Genomic DNA, 13,769 nt, shown 5'->3' on the forward strand with positions numbered 1-13,769 from the left:
CTAGTATCCAAGTATTTCATCTACTTGTGGGCAAACCCGCTCCCAAATCTGCGCAGTCCAAAAAAAAAACTTTGAGGTTTATTCTGCTTTTTTGTTTCGCTTCCTGTCATGCATTAAGTTACGGTAATACCAGGCATCGCAGCATTAATGTTTGTGATGAAAAAACGTGAACAAACGTGTGTGTTTCTATAAAACTGATCGCACCGCTTGATTCCGACTTATTTCTGCCGTCTGTTTTCTGTTTGATTTTTCAGGCTGGCCCACCCGCTTACAACCCACTCTCACTCGGTGTGTGTGCAGCCGTGGCAGGTAAGCAGCAAAGGTTTATGAGTGTGTGTGTGTGTGTGTGTGACTGAGTTTCTCCTCTAATAGATTATCGATGCACTTCTGGGTTGGTTGGCTTCAGCAGACAGTGGAAATGGGCCTGGGCTCCCCCGAGGAAACAAGATATGCCCAATACAAACTCCTCACAGCTAACACACACACAAACACACACGCACACCAGGCGAGACCGTAAAGCGCATTTCGCGCAGTCGAACACACACACTCGCGTACAATTAGACACACCACACACCTGCTGGGTTTTCAGAGAAAGCCGAGCTGCATTCTGCCTGCATCTAGAGATGAAAGGAGGAGGAGAGGAGAGACGAGGAGGAAGAGGAGGAGGCAAACAGGGAGGTGTAGGACAAAGAAAGGGAGAGCAGATAAAGAGGAAGAGGAGGAGCGAGTATGAAGAGTGACAGCCAACTCTTCCACCTCTCCTCCTTTCTTGTGTCCCGCTCTCCTTTGTGAGCAGATGGGTGGCGGTATCAGATAGTAATGAAAGCCAAAACAGGAAGAGGGGAAGAAAAAAAAGCCCATAAAAACACACCGGCAACACACACACCCACACACACACACACACACACACTTTCACTCCAGCACACAGGAGCAACACTTTACATCCATTGTTGCTCCTGCTCTGGTTTTTACGTTCATGTCTGTGTGCGGCGCTGCGCTGCAGGCGTATCCATGTCAGCCCTGAAGAGGAGCTGAGAGTGAAAGACGGGGGGGGAAGCTGTCCAGACGGACAGTGGGGACGAGAGAGACGGAAAGCAGAACGAGGGGACACAGGCGGAGTCTCTGGGTCAGCGAGACGCAACCGGAGACATGATGGAGAGTTAACATGCCTCGGTGGCTTTTGCCCTTTTACACCTCGTTACATTTTAACCACAAACTTTTATCTTACCGAAATATTTGCGGTCACACCAACACAAAGTAGCACTCAAGCTTTTTAGCAAACAAAATCTGGAAATGTCACGTCTGTTTCTTTTCAGTCTCTTTTTCTCCGATTCCCTCAAATAACATAAATTGAGCTTCAGCGGTCAAGGCAAGTTTATTAAGATAGAACGTTACAGCATGGATGCAACTAAAAGCACTTTACATAGAGAAGGAAGAACATCGCATTGCAGCGGCAAAATACAAGAAATTGATGTTGGGTTGAAAAACAGACTTCAGTTTATGACAAACACACACATCTCTATGTATTTGTTGTTTTGTTTGTTTTTTGTTGTTGTTTTTTTTAAAGAAATTACAAATGATAGAAAATATTTTCGAAAACTTGCTTTTATTTCAACCAAAGTCCAGCCAATTTCAGACTGTAAAACAAGATGGTAGCTCGGCTGAAGGACACAAACTTCAGGAGTGACTTTGTGAAAATAATCGAGATTAAAACAAAATAAAATAAACAAAGTGGAAGACGTCCACACATTACCACATGCAGACAGAGGAAGGCAGCTAAAAGGAGCAGAAACAGAAAACTTGACTCTTCCTGGCTCATCGGCAGCTGCTCATGCCGCTGTGGCTCATAACGAGGCAAACCTCAATTTAGTGGCACCCGGATTAAAATACTTCCACCCTTCAGACAACTTCAGCCTTCTGGAAATGTTGGCATTCAGGACTCGGCTCGTTAGGCTGCAATCAGATGGCTTTTCCGCCATGTTTGTTTTGTAAGCGTAGCACTGATTGAGCGAGCTAACGACCGGACGCTGCTGCAGCGAAGCGATGCGGCACAGTTTTTTTATACGCGATATTAAAAAAGAGATTAATTTTAAAAAAAAAAACTGTCATTGAAGTTGACGAGTTATTAATCAGTCGTCTTGTCAATTCAAATTGCAACAACCAAACGTTTTGCGAAAACCTCAGAGGTTTGTTTGAGAGCAAACGGCAAGAACACAGCAGGCGGGTCGAGGAGGGAGTTTGAAACAAGTTTTGGTTATAAAATAATATCCCGAGGCTTGAACATCTAGTGGTGAGACCCGGTGACGGCTCTGGAGGAGCTGAAACGAGAGTGACAAAATTAACGTTTTCTGGCAAGAACGCCAAAGGGAAAGACAAACTGCGCTCATTACTGAGTTCCTCCAGGAAGTTGTGATCGCAACTACTAATGCAAGTTCAGTCATCGCTCGCAAATTAAGCTCAGACTCGCTGTCGTCACGACTTTTCTGCAAATCTGACCAATCTTTGCTCTCGCCGGAATTTTGACGAATCTCCTGAACCCTTTTCTGACTCAACTTCCTGTTTTGCAACATGTTGAAAGATGAAAGCATGTGCTAAATGGTAACATTTACCTTTTTTTTTTTTAATTCTTTTTTGCTAAACCTATCGAGAGATATTCTGTACTTATAGTTCGTGGTAATTTGAATAATCCAAATGGAATTGTTCTTTTGCATTTTGTCAACTCCTCAGGACTTTACCTCTGTTAAAGCTGCTGTTTCAAGAAGGTGCTTGAAAATGTGCAAAAATTTCAACTTTTTTTTTGTTACGACCAAAAATAAAGCTAAAAAAAATAAGCAACTTTGACCTCAACGTCTTGAAAAAGGTGCCGCAAAATTATTATTTCAGACTGCAACAATCACAAGAAAACATGTTGACAGCATCAGTCTGACGGACTGATACAGTGAATACACCATCCTGCAGTGAAACATGTAGGTGGCAGCATCATACTGTGGCTTATGCTTCATTTGAACTGGAACAGGTAAACCAGTCAGAGTCAAACAGCCCTAAATGACCAAACCAAAGAACATTTATTTGTGGAAACGGCTTAGTCAAAGTACAAAAACAAAATCAAGACTAGAATTCGGGGCAAGCCGTGAAAGCCGACACTCTTCACAGCACTTTTACTTCCTCTGTGCGGTTTATTGTGAACGTCTGGGCCTTGCGTTCACACCACCTCCGTCTCCGCCATATTACCATCGTTCCTCTGGCGCGTTTTAATTTAGATGTTGCTCATCCGAACGTCGGCGCACGAAGCTCCCCTCTCGAGTAAAACCCGAGGAACCGAGCGGAAGAAGAGGTGAAGGTTTAAGATTTGAGCGGGGATAAAAAAAGAAGCAAGAGACTGGGTCTGAAGCGGTGTTAATTGAACACAGCTGTACCTCGTTAAACATTAATTGGCAATTAATCAGCTCACCCGCCCTTCAGTTGAATCATATCTTTATGTCTTTTAAAAAGGGAAAGGGAGAGAGAGGGAATAAAGTGAATTATCCACAGTGTGGCACAAAGGAAGCCTGTTCCAGCTCTTCCTTCCTTCCTCCCTGTCCCGGATCGTTCTCTCCTCCATCTCCTCACCCATCTTTTCTCTCTCTCGCTCTCTCCATGTGCCTCATTCAGCACATTAATCGGATTTTCTGCCTTTATCTCCATTTCCTTTCCGTCATATGCCTGTGGCCTATCCAGAGATCGAGACAGGATGGGGAGGGGGGGGTGAAACGGAGATGTTCCAACAACAAAGAGGAAGTGACAGGAGGGGAGAAGATGGAGGAGCTGGTGGTGGTCCTGATGCTCCTGGTTGAAGGAAATCGGCAGAAGAGTCAGGATTCCAGTGGAAAACAGAGATTTATCCCTCTAAACTCTCTGGGTTTTGTGTTTTTGCGGTTAAAGCGCATACAGAAGGTGGAAACCGGCAACAGCAGCGCGCAGGAGATGCAGCGTCTTTTACGTGGGTTTTTAAAATGTTGCCATTTAAAATCTGAAAAGCGTGGCATGCATTTGATTGGGTTAAAGATTAAAGTCTCTATCAAGGAGGAAAACCAAACTATTTATTTTTTAAACTGCCGCTCAGGCGTCTTGTTTGTCCTCCCAGAGCCTCGTTTCAGCTGCAACATCCAGTCCTGCAGATGTTTCCTTCGTGCTCCTCCTCGCCGCTCCATCTCGACACGTCTGCAGCTGCCGGGTCGCAGGCGCAACGTTCAACACTCGCACCACCGCCGTCGAGCTGTTGTAAATCAAGTGGGGTAGTATCACTCTGATCAGTTTTCTCACAACATTAATTAGAGTGCCGAGCGTGCGCAGGTTGAGTAAATCAGAGCGGCGCTGGAGGGGAAGCGGCTCGGCGTGCTGCTTTAAGGCCGGCGGCGTGGCAGGAGTCCTGACGAGTCTAATTTGCGACGACTAAATTGCGTTAGGGAGAGAACGTAGGTGTTCTTCATTAAAAGAAGGAGGAGATCTTTGGCTTCACTCGGGCACAAGCTAACCTTAGTGAGCAGCTCTGTACTGGAAGCTTCTGGTTTTCGTGTGTTGAGACATTTTTAGTTACTTTGACTTTGTCCCTCTTTTTTGTCATTTCTTCTTTTCTTTCACGTTGCACCTTTGCAGCCCTGGTGTGTGAGCTCACGCAGCTGTTCTCGATGTGCCATCCGAGCAGAACCTTTTTCTTACACTCGGTTACTGTTTAGCACAAATAACGTCGCAGAAAGACTGTATCGGCTCTTCCTAAGGGCTCCGTACTTCAGGTTTTTGTAGCGTATGAAATGTTTTGGCCAGGGAAAGTTTGTCCTTGCCACGTTGAGTAAAAAAAAAACATTTTTTCTCTGTTCTTGCACAGTTTCCATCAGCGTTTCTAGCTGCTGATGAGGCACCCCGTCCCTGTTTGGAAGAAGGTGTGGACTTTCTTCCAAGGTCACGCAGACTTGCGGGATAAATTTTACACTTCCTTAATACTCCCAGTGGCTTCTGTTGGACTTTTACCTTCCTGTTAAAAACCTACTTACATCAACAATCCTGCAGATGTGGTGAAAAGACCATCTCTCGTTTATCTCTCCCAGGATTGCAACTTACTTAGTATTTATTTTGTGGGAGGGATTTATAGTTGCGTCGACGAATAGCTACATGGTTTATTACATTTCAACTCCACTTTTAGCCATAAAAAGTGTCTGACTGGATTAAAAGCAACTGTGCCAACAAAGTCGAACAAGATTTGTAACAAAATAAAGACTATTTGACGTCTTTGGGAAGAGCGAAAGATGATGACATGGAGGCCTCAGAGATATGGAGCTCATCACTGAAGATGTGGTCGGGAATTGGTTGCTGTAATGATAATAAATGATCATTGAAAAGGAAATAAACCTTTTAATTTTTTTCTTAAAACGTGTTTAAAAACACATTTTAAAATTGTTTGCTTATCTTCCGACAGACATCTGTGTCTGTGCACATCAGAAACTCGACCTTGCTTTTCTGTACAGTCACACCGTCTTTAATTAATTTAAACGAAGGTTCAGGAGGAGAAGGTTTCAGTCTCTGATCGAATCAACGTCTGATTCTCTGCTACTAGTTTGCTGGAAATACTTTCCAAACCCTTTTATGTCGTTAAAGTTGGTAATTTCAGTCTGCTGTTTGAGGCACTTTCTGTTCCTACAGTAATATGTGCCGTAAACCCAAACCCGGTTTGTCCAGCATTTCCAGTGTGTCTAGCTGCTCTGCTCCAGACCTGCAGGCTCTTATATAATCTCCACACAAAACACCAATGAGGATAACTTGCCGTGGCGACACACGTTGGTTTTTACACGCCTGTCCCTCGATCCGCTGCTGTCCCGGCTCGCACCTTTCTTCTCCGCCTCTCCTCTGGATTTTATTTCCATCTCGCTCGATTAAATGCTCCTTTAAGCGCTTTGTTTCCCCCCTCCGTCTCGTCTCATTATCTGACGGCTCTTCTCTTTGCTCTCTTTATTTGCGTCGTTTTGGCTGCATCCCAGAGTCCTCCGCCGTGAATCCCTCCAGGTTTCCTATTCGTTCGCCGTCCCCGTCCTATCAGTCGCCATCTATCTTCGCTCGGTGTCAGACTTTCTCTTTCTCTCCCCGTCTGGCTCAAATATTACAAATGCAATTTGGTATTGGCTAGGGGCCAAACCGGCGCAGCAATGAATCAATGCAGCGATGGAGTTATGTAACTTGCCACCTTATTGACCAGTCTGTCTTCTTTCTTCCCTCCTGGTTGCCTTGTTCTCTTCTTACTCCATTGTTTCAGACTTTTTTTTAACTTCCTCTATCTGCAGCCACAAGCCATTTAAATCACATGAACGTTGTTTGTAATTCTTCTGCTGAAGCCTTACTACACACAGCAGAGTCTACGCTGTAATCTGTTATTTCCTTTCTAAATTGAAATGGAATAATTGCTACAATTTCATCACAGAGTTCAACAAAAACACTGCTGATACCTTTCAGCTGAGGACTACGTGGCGATCCATTTGTTCTTTTGCAATGATTAATTGCGGTACACTCAGAGCTCCTGGCAATCCAGCAGAAATTAAATATTGACAGACCAACTATTGGCTGCATTGTGCGTTCTCTCTTCAGTAGTTATCCTTAAGGTCAGGCGGCGAGTTCAAGCCTCGCTTGGAGTGAAGACATTGCAGCTTAGGATTTCTTTTGGTGATTTTCATATTCCTGAGGAGACGTGGAACATTAAACATTAACAGACGTTAAACATTCTGGAGGCAGTCAAATAAAAGTTGGGTTAAATGCCGAGGACGTTTGCCTTTCTGCTCAAACGGACCGTTCTGCTCAGTGCAGGGTTTGTAGCGTTTTTGTTTTCAGAACCATCTTTAATTATTCATGGCACAGATTCATCAAAGTGGTGGGAATAGTCTGCAGAGACTTCAGTCCATATAAACTCCTTGTCAAGTTCAAGAAAAGCGGTTTGAGATGATTTAGGCTTTGCAACACGCTGCATTATCCTGCAGGAAGTGGGGATGGGGATAGAGTACGTGTTCGAGAAGCGGAAACGGACAGTTCTGCTGTGATTTACGAGGGCCAAAGCTTGGTTATCTTGGTAATTGATGAGCTAATGTATACTAAACTCTGAGCCCCGCACAATATATGACAGTTGTATATCTATATCAGTGTGTGCAATGTTCATATCATAAAGGACTGTTTGGAGTCCAGTAATCGTTTGAGAATATATTCTGAGAGTTATTAACTTTTACACAGTGCAGCTACTTTTGGACCTCAGTGCAGCATTCAACACTGTTGACCATGATGCATTATTGAATGTTTCTGGAGAGCTGAGTCAGATTCCCTGGTCCTGTGCTTGACTTCTTTGAATCGTACATAAAGAACAGAACAGGGACGTCTTTGTGGCAAAAGGTAATTTCTCACTAGAGCAGACAGGAACCTCATGTGGGGTACCCCAAGGTTCAGTCCTGGGGCCTCTGATGTTTAGTTTCTACTTTCTCTCACTTACTCAGGTATAACAAAGAGTAAGATTACCTGCCATAACTACACATTACAATGTCACCAGGGGACTCCAAACCCATCCAAGCACTGAACAGATGCCAGAAGAAATCAATATGTGGATGTGTCATGACTTTCTCCAGCTGAATAGAAACAAAACGCTTTAGATTTTCATTCAGAACCAGAACAGTCAGAAGGGCGGTGAAATGCAGGTACAATAGATCCGACGTGTGATACGCAGATACTTTTGTCGCCATAACGTCACGTTATCTGATGCGTGGCAGCCGGCGCGTCTTGTGATCCAAACAGGAGCAGAGTATGAGTCACAAAGGTGCAGATTAGGACAGAAAGCAGCCGGAGAATTGCTGATTGCGAAATAATAATTTACTATCAGTTAGTGATGAAGTGAAGGATCTTGCACTGGGTTACTCGTGAATAAAGTTAGCTGCTTTGTTTGCTCAGACTTGGACTCATTGTTGGTGCTCAGGGTTATCGGCGTAACACGTCGCGTCACTAATGGATTTATTGTAGCATTCCGTGACCTTGGGGACCTTTAATTTCTTCTTATTTCTTTGTTTGCTCTTTCTCTGTGGGATTAAATATTAAACTTACTCAAAAATGTATGCAGCTATAGTTAATTCTGTTGCTGTTGAATAATAGCAAACTCTTCCACCAGACAAAAACTCTGTTGGCTTCCAAAAGCTTTTGGAAATTAATTCTTAATAACTTATAGAAAAATGCTTATCGACCTCAAGGATCTTCTTAATCAAAATAAACTATTAAAATTAAATATTGATTCTGATTAAAAACATCTTAGGAGGGTAAGGTCAGACACACTTGCAGCTTTCAGTTGCCCTGCATCTTGCATCAGCTTTTAGTGATCCAGCAGGAGATTAAATTAAGCTATTACAGAGCACAGAAGCTTTCAGCCTGCGTTGCGTGCTCAGCTGTTGAACTTATGGACCTTTACCATTCAGTGTTTGTGTCTCGGTATTGAGTTTTCAATCGAGTCCTGCAGTCAGGAGTTATCTTCTGGTGCCTTGCTTCTTTAGAGCGCAAACAGGCCAGACAGCTGAGCGGTGCATAGGAGCCGGAGACTGCACTAAAAGCGCTTATTTTTCCCTCTCCGCTATGCTCTGAAAAGTGTGCAGCTGTATTTTTTTTTTTAAACGTGCACGCTGTATTTTCCATACCATCACCCTCCACCCACCATGCCCACCCCCACTTCCTTCCTCCTGGGCTTCTGATTGTACCCTTTCCGCCGGCTGTGGAATCCAATCTTCCTGCACATGGCTCGCTCTCAGAAGGACATGCTTGCGTGTCGTCGCAAAACCCAGTGGTCTATCCCAGGCTGTGAACACGAGCTGCAGGAAACGTCTTCCAGAGGAAAAAAAAGAGAAAGTTTTGTGCAACACGGCAGCTCATTCTGCACTCCCCCCCCGCATCTCTCCCCTCTTCCTCCACCTCTTTAAAAGCCTGAGCACAGCGTCTTTAGTTTTCTCTACAGTACAGGTTGCACCAATGGATTCTTTAAAGAGCACAGAGTAAAAGTTAAGCTGAATAAAACGGGTGGTTGTTAAGACGCAGGGTTTCTAAATGTCATTCTGAAAAGCTGCCACACAAAGTAACACTGTGCTGAACGGCTAATCCTTAGCTCCACAGTTAAACTGTGATTTCTCAGAAGAAACATTGTGACGGGCCTGTGGCAGTCAGCGCTGCTCTGCACATGGGTGCTTTCATCCAGGTTTTCACGGACTAAGGCCGACTGGAGCGTCGTTCACCAACATCTTTGAACGATCTTTCAACAAGAATGCGTCCAGAGACGAATCGACTTTGATAAACTCGAACTCGAATGAAAACCTTCAGAAATGAACGCAGGAAGTGGAAAAGGAGCCACAAGTAGAAACGCCAGAATAGCAATCATCTAGTTATATTAATTCAATTAGCACGAATAATTTGGAGCTTAAATCTAATCAAAGCGCTAAGTTGATTTTGAAAGAGGTTGTCGGACGTAAAGGTGAGCACTATTTCAGTCCTGTTTCAGGCTTCTGGTGTATTGTCTCGACATAAAGCCAGTGAGACCTCGCCGGTTCAGCGTTGATACTTTTCTAGGTCGACTTGAACAATTTGACACAATTTTGTGACTTTCTCCTCCCCAGATGATAAATTATCCAGTTTGTCTCGAAAGTCCTTATAGTTTTGGTAATACTTGAGTTTCTGTTGCCTGCTGTATCTTTAGAGCCACATTTTGTATGGGAGTGCTTTGTTTCGCATGCATTTTATGCAGTTACGAAATTTGTGACATGTAGCTGCTAACTACTAGTTAGGATTTTTTTTTTTTAGTCTACCTTAAGACATTACGGTGTCCCATTAGTTTTTATGTCTGAAGCAAACAAAGTGGGATCTATGTAAAGAGAGTGAAGGTACATTTTAAAGGAAGTGTTGCACTGGCAAAGAAAGCGGGATGTTTTCATCCATTCACTGTTCCGGGACAGGAACAAGCAAACTCTGCACTGCCTGAAAATGTGGCTTTTTGGTTCTTGGGAACCCCAAGAAAGTGAACGAATGAGAAGAGGACCATGTTGGGTTGGTCGCTGCCTCTCCTGGGAAGCTTGTTGTGAAACAGGTGATTAGCATAGCACCATAAACGGAAAGCTTAGGCCTGCTGCAGTAGAAGGTTGCGCTGCCCGTCATCCCAACTTTACACATTTACAGAGGAATAGCAAAAGCAAATGAGGTGAGTTAGCAGTGCTTGCTAACGACAGGCGGCGTCATCCATGACATGCTAATGTTTCTGCTGTCTGGACATTGAGCTGTCGGTGCGTCACGACAGTGATGAGACATTGTCTGCTGTCAGATTTGTTACAAGGCTGATTGCTGCTGAAAATTCTTCCTGCTCACAGCATCAACATCTATACCGACTCTTTAAAGATCCTACATTGACAAACTCGCAATCAGCTGATGGAGCAGAAAGACGAGGCAGATGTCAGACTAGCTTGTTGTCATCCACCTCCTTTAACCTTTCCAGACCAAACGGATCGGCAGCGACACAGCCGCATTCGCAGTACCGTAATTCCGCCACACTTTGCGCTATCTGAAAAACCCAAACTGTTTCTGAAATGGGAGACGATGCGCTTTCCGGCCAATGTCGGGTTATTACGGTAATTTCACCCCTGCTGTAGCAGGGAGTGAAATTAATCTGAGGAGACTCTTAAGTTGCAAAACTAACTTGCTAGATATTGAAAGTTCCAGTTGTTATTAATAAATGGGCAAATATATTTACTCACAGAACATTTAAAGAGCTGCGTACAATTCAAATAAGCAGAAATATCCAGATGGAGATTTGAAACTTGGGTCTCAAAGGCTTAAGGATGCTTTAAATTTCCCACAAACTCATTGTGACCCAACATCTTATGGTTGCAGACATATTACTGATACGTTTTCTGAACCCCACCCCAAAAATCCGACCCAAACCTTTAAGAGATTTTGGCGCTGTCCACACGGCAATGTTTTTTTCTAAAACAGGAACGTTTTTAAAGGGGATCACAGTCAACGTTTGCAATTTGAAATTTTATATGAACAACAAAACCGCCTCTTTGGTGAAAGCGCTGACTTTTAGCCCAACTTCTAGCCTGACCTATGACCCCAAATACTTGTTTCATAACAACAACAATGGCAGGTTTCATGTTTGTCTTGTAGTTTTAGTTTTGCAAACTCAACTTCATCATCAGTCCACACTGAAGTTTGCTTTGTAGTTCATCATTTTTGTTTTCTTCTTGTTTACTGTTGACTGTTTGGAGGCTTCATGTGCCATGCCCCAGGTTTAGCGCCACCTGCAGGTGTGGGGGAGTTTATACGGTCCGTTGCGTATAAACTGGATGAAGACGTTCCCATGTGAACTCGGGTGTTTTTTTTGTTTGTTGTTGTTGTTGTTTTGTTTGTTTGTTTTTTAAACTGACAACCCATTTTAGAAATAAACGTTCCCGTTTGGACAGAACCCTGTGAGCCCGGCTAACTGTACGAAATGTGACTTCAGTGGTAATGAGAGACCAGATGTGGGTCCCGAGCTTGGAAGCCATTGTTCTCACCCCACCACATGTTTGCCGGCTCTTTTATGCTGAAGCCTTATCACCGACTTCACACATCTGTTGGGCGTGAAGATGTCTGGTGTCATAAATCCACATCTGCGCTGACTTTTATCACACCCATTAAAGATTATCTGCGTTTTCTATTGATTTCATTTTTATTTATTTATTTATTTATTTTATTTTATTTTTTTTCCCTCGCTCACACTCTGGGTCAAAGCGTTTCTCCATCAGGCTTACATCACACTAATGGAGAAGAGAAATCGAGGTGGAGAATGAACGCAGAGGCTCCTTTTGCTCTCCAATCCCATCTGTTTCACTCGGAGGGAGGGAGGAAAGAGAGAGGGGGGGTGTCAGACGAATGAGAACGAGGCCAGAGAGAGAGAGAGAGAGAGAGAGAGGGAGGGATGGATGGATGGATGGATGGATGGATGGATGGAGGAGGAGGGGAGGTGCTGTTTAGAGAAAGAATCAGAGGGAGGCAGGCTGGGGGGTTGGGCTCCAAGCTTGTGCATGTGTGAGAAGGGGGGGGGGGGGGGGCGGCAGGAGCAAGCAAATGTGTGTTGTATATATATGTGTTTGTGCGCGTGTGTGCGCTCGCTCTGTTCCTTTTCCTTTCTTTGTTTGACTACTGAGTGGGAAAAAAAGGCGAGACAGAATACAGAGAGACCGAGAGAGGGTGAGCAAGAAGAAACACAGACAGAGGAGGTGAGGAAGAGGCAGATCTAAAACGAGAATCACTTAATTTTTTAGCAGAGACAACAAGAAATTCAGAGGATTTCAGTTTGATTTTTTTTTTTTTTTACTTTTAAATCCCCCCCACCCCTCCTTCCCTTCTTACTTAAGACCCTTAAAGGCTGCAGAACAAGGGGAAGCGTATGAGAGGAGGGGAACAAAAGTGGTGCAAATTTAGTGACAACAGTGTCATATATTCAGGAGCAGCGTTGTGTGCTGGCTCAGTGCGCAAGTGTGTGCTGCGAGGAGGTGGGGGGAGGCGACCCGTGCAGTTTAAAGGGAAAATACAAGGCACACACAAAGCTGGGAGCTCAGGCAGGGAGAGGAGAGGAGAGGAGAGGAGAGGAGAGAGAAGGTTGTGGGAATCTGCTGAGCTGGCTGACTCTCTAACCAACAAGCCTCATCTCTTTTTTTAATTATTATTATTTTCATTATTACTAATATTATTGGGATTTTACCCCACCGAGCCGGCACCGTCTCCCCCCGCCACCACCCCTTGCCCCTTGCTGCAGATCGCCAGCCTGAGCCCGGACACGGTAAGACAAGCTTCCTCTCCGTCTCAGCTGTTGGGCTGCTAGCACTCTGCAGACAAAAGCAGGAGAAAGTTGCTCCGGTCCGTGTGTGAATGTGAATGTGTGCGTGCAGATGGAGCTAAGCTAAAGGCTGGAGCTCAGGCTGAAAGGCGTGAGGAATGCAGCACAAAGGGAGCTTGTCTGCTCCAGCTGGGACTCTCTGTATACATACATGTGTGTGTGTGTGTGTGTGTATATATGAATGTCTATTTGTCGGGACTGCCTAAAAGTTTTGCATGCGTGGGACACCCTAAAATACATGCAAAGTTGGTTGTCTTTTAGGAAAGCATGAAAAGCTCCACTCTGCTTAGCGAAGGCTGTTGTCCTGTAATGGTTTACTTAGTGACGCTCGGTGCTTTACATAAGAGCAAAAACTCCGCTCATTGTTGAGAAATACAAACTGAAACGTTTTGGCTCCATTCTTTTTTTTTTTTTATCTTTTTTTTTGCTTCGAACGTCACTTTTTCCTCTTTCTAAACGGGTCCTGCGACTTTTTCCACCTCGAGTGTCTCTCAAAAAGCCGGCTCCGGTCAGCTAGAAGCACACAAAGCCGGGGTAAACAAAGTGTGTCCTGTCCCACGCAGTGAGTTGTGGTCTGCTTTCAGCTCTTTCAGGGGTCCTGCATGTGGTTAGCAGCAGCTCTGTAAATTTGTGTGTGCGTTACGGGAAACATTAAAGGGCTCACAGGACCCGGCTCGGTGTGTGTGTGCGTGCGTGCGTGCGCGCGTGCGTGCGTGTGTGTGTGTGTGTGTGCATGCTCCTCCTCCCTCTGCCAGCGAGTGTGTGAGAAACTCAACACTTGTGCCGGCGTCTGCCTGCAGCCGACGTTGCCTGACGTTGTAGGACTGAGCGTGCACGTCCCTGTCCTAATTAAGCCCGACGCAAACCT

At 44.6% G+C, this 13,769-nt stretch overlaps 1 protein-coding gene across 1 annotated transcript in view; it reads left to right on the forward strand.

Moving 5' to 3' along the window:
* The first annotated feature begins 248 nt into the window (after positions 1-248).
* The window catches only part of kdm6ba (lysine (K)-specific demethylase 6B, a), a 67,846-nt gene continuing 54,325 nt past the window's right edge, over positions 249-13,769 (forward strand). Inside the window, exon 1 of the mRNA XM_016677753.1 lies at positions 249-309. The gene's annotated coding sequence lies outside the window, so the exon portion shown is untranslated. The remainder of the gene's footprint in view (positions 310-13,769) is intronic.

Source organism: Poecilia formosa, unplaced genomic scaffold, assembly GCF_000485575.1.
Source record: "Poecilia formosa unplaced genomic scaffold, Poecilia_formosa-5.1.2 Scaffold163, whole genome shotgun sequence".
Lineage (NCBI taxonomy): Eukaryota > Metazoa > Chordata > Actinopteri > Cyprinodontiformes > Poeciliidae > Poecilia > Poecilia formosa.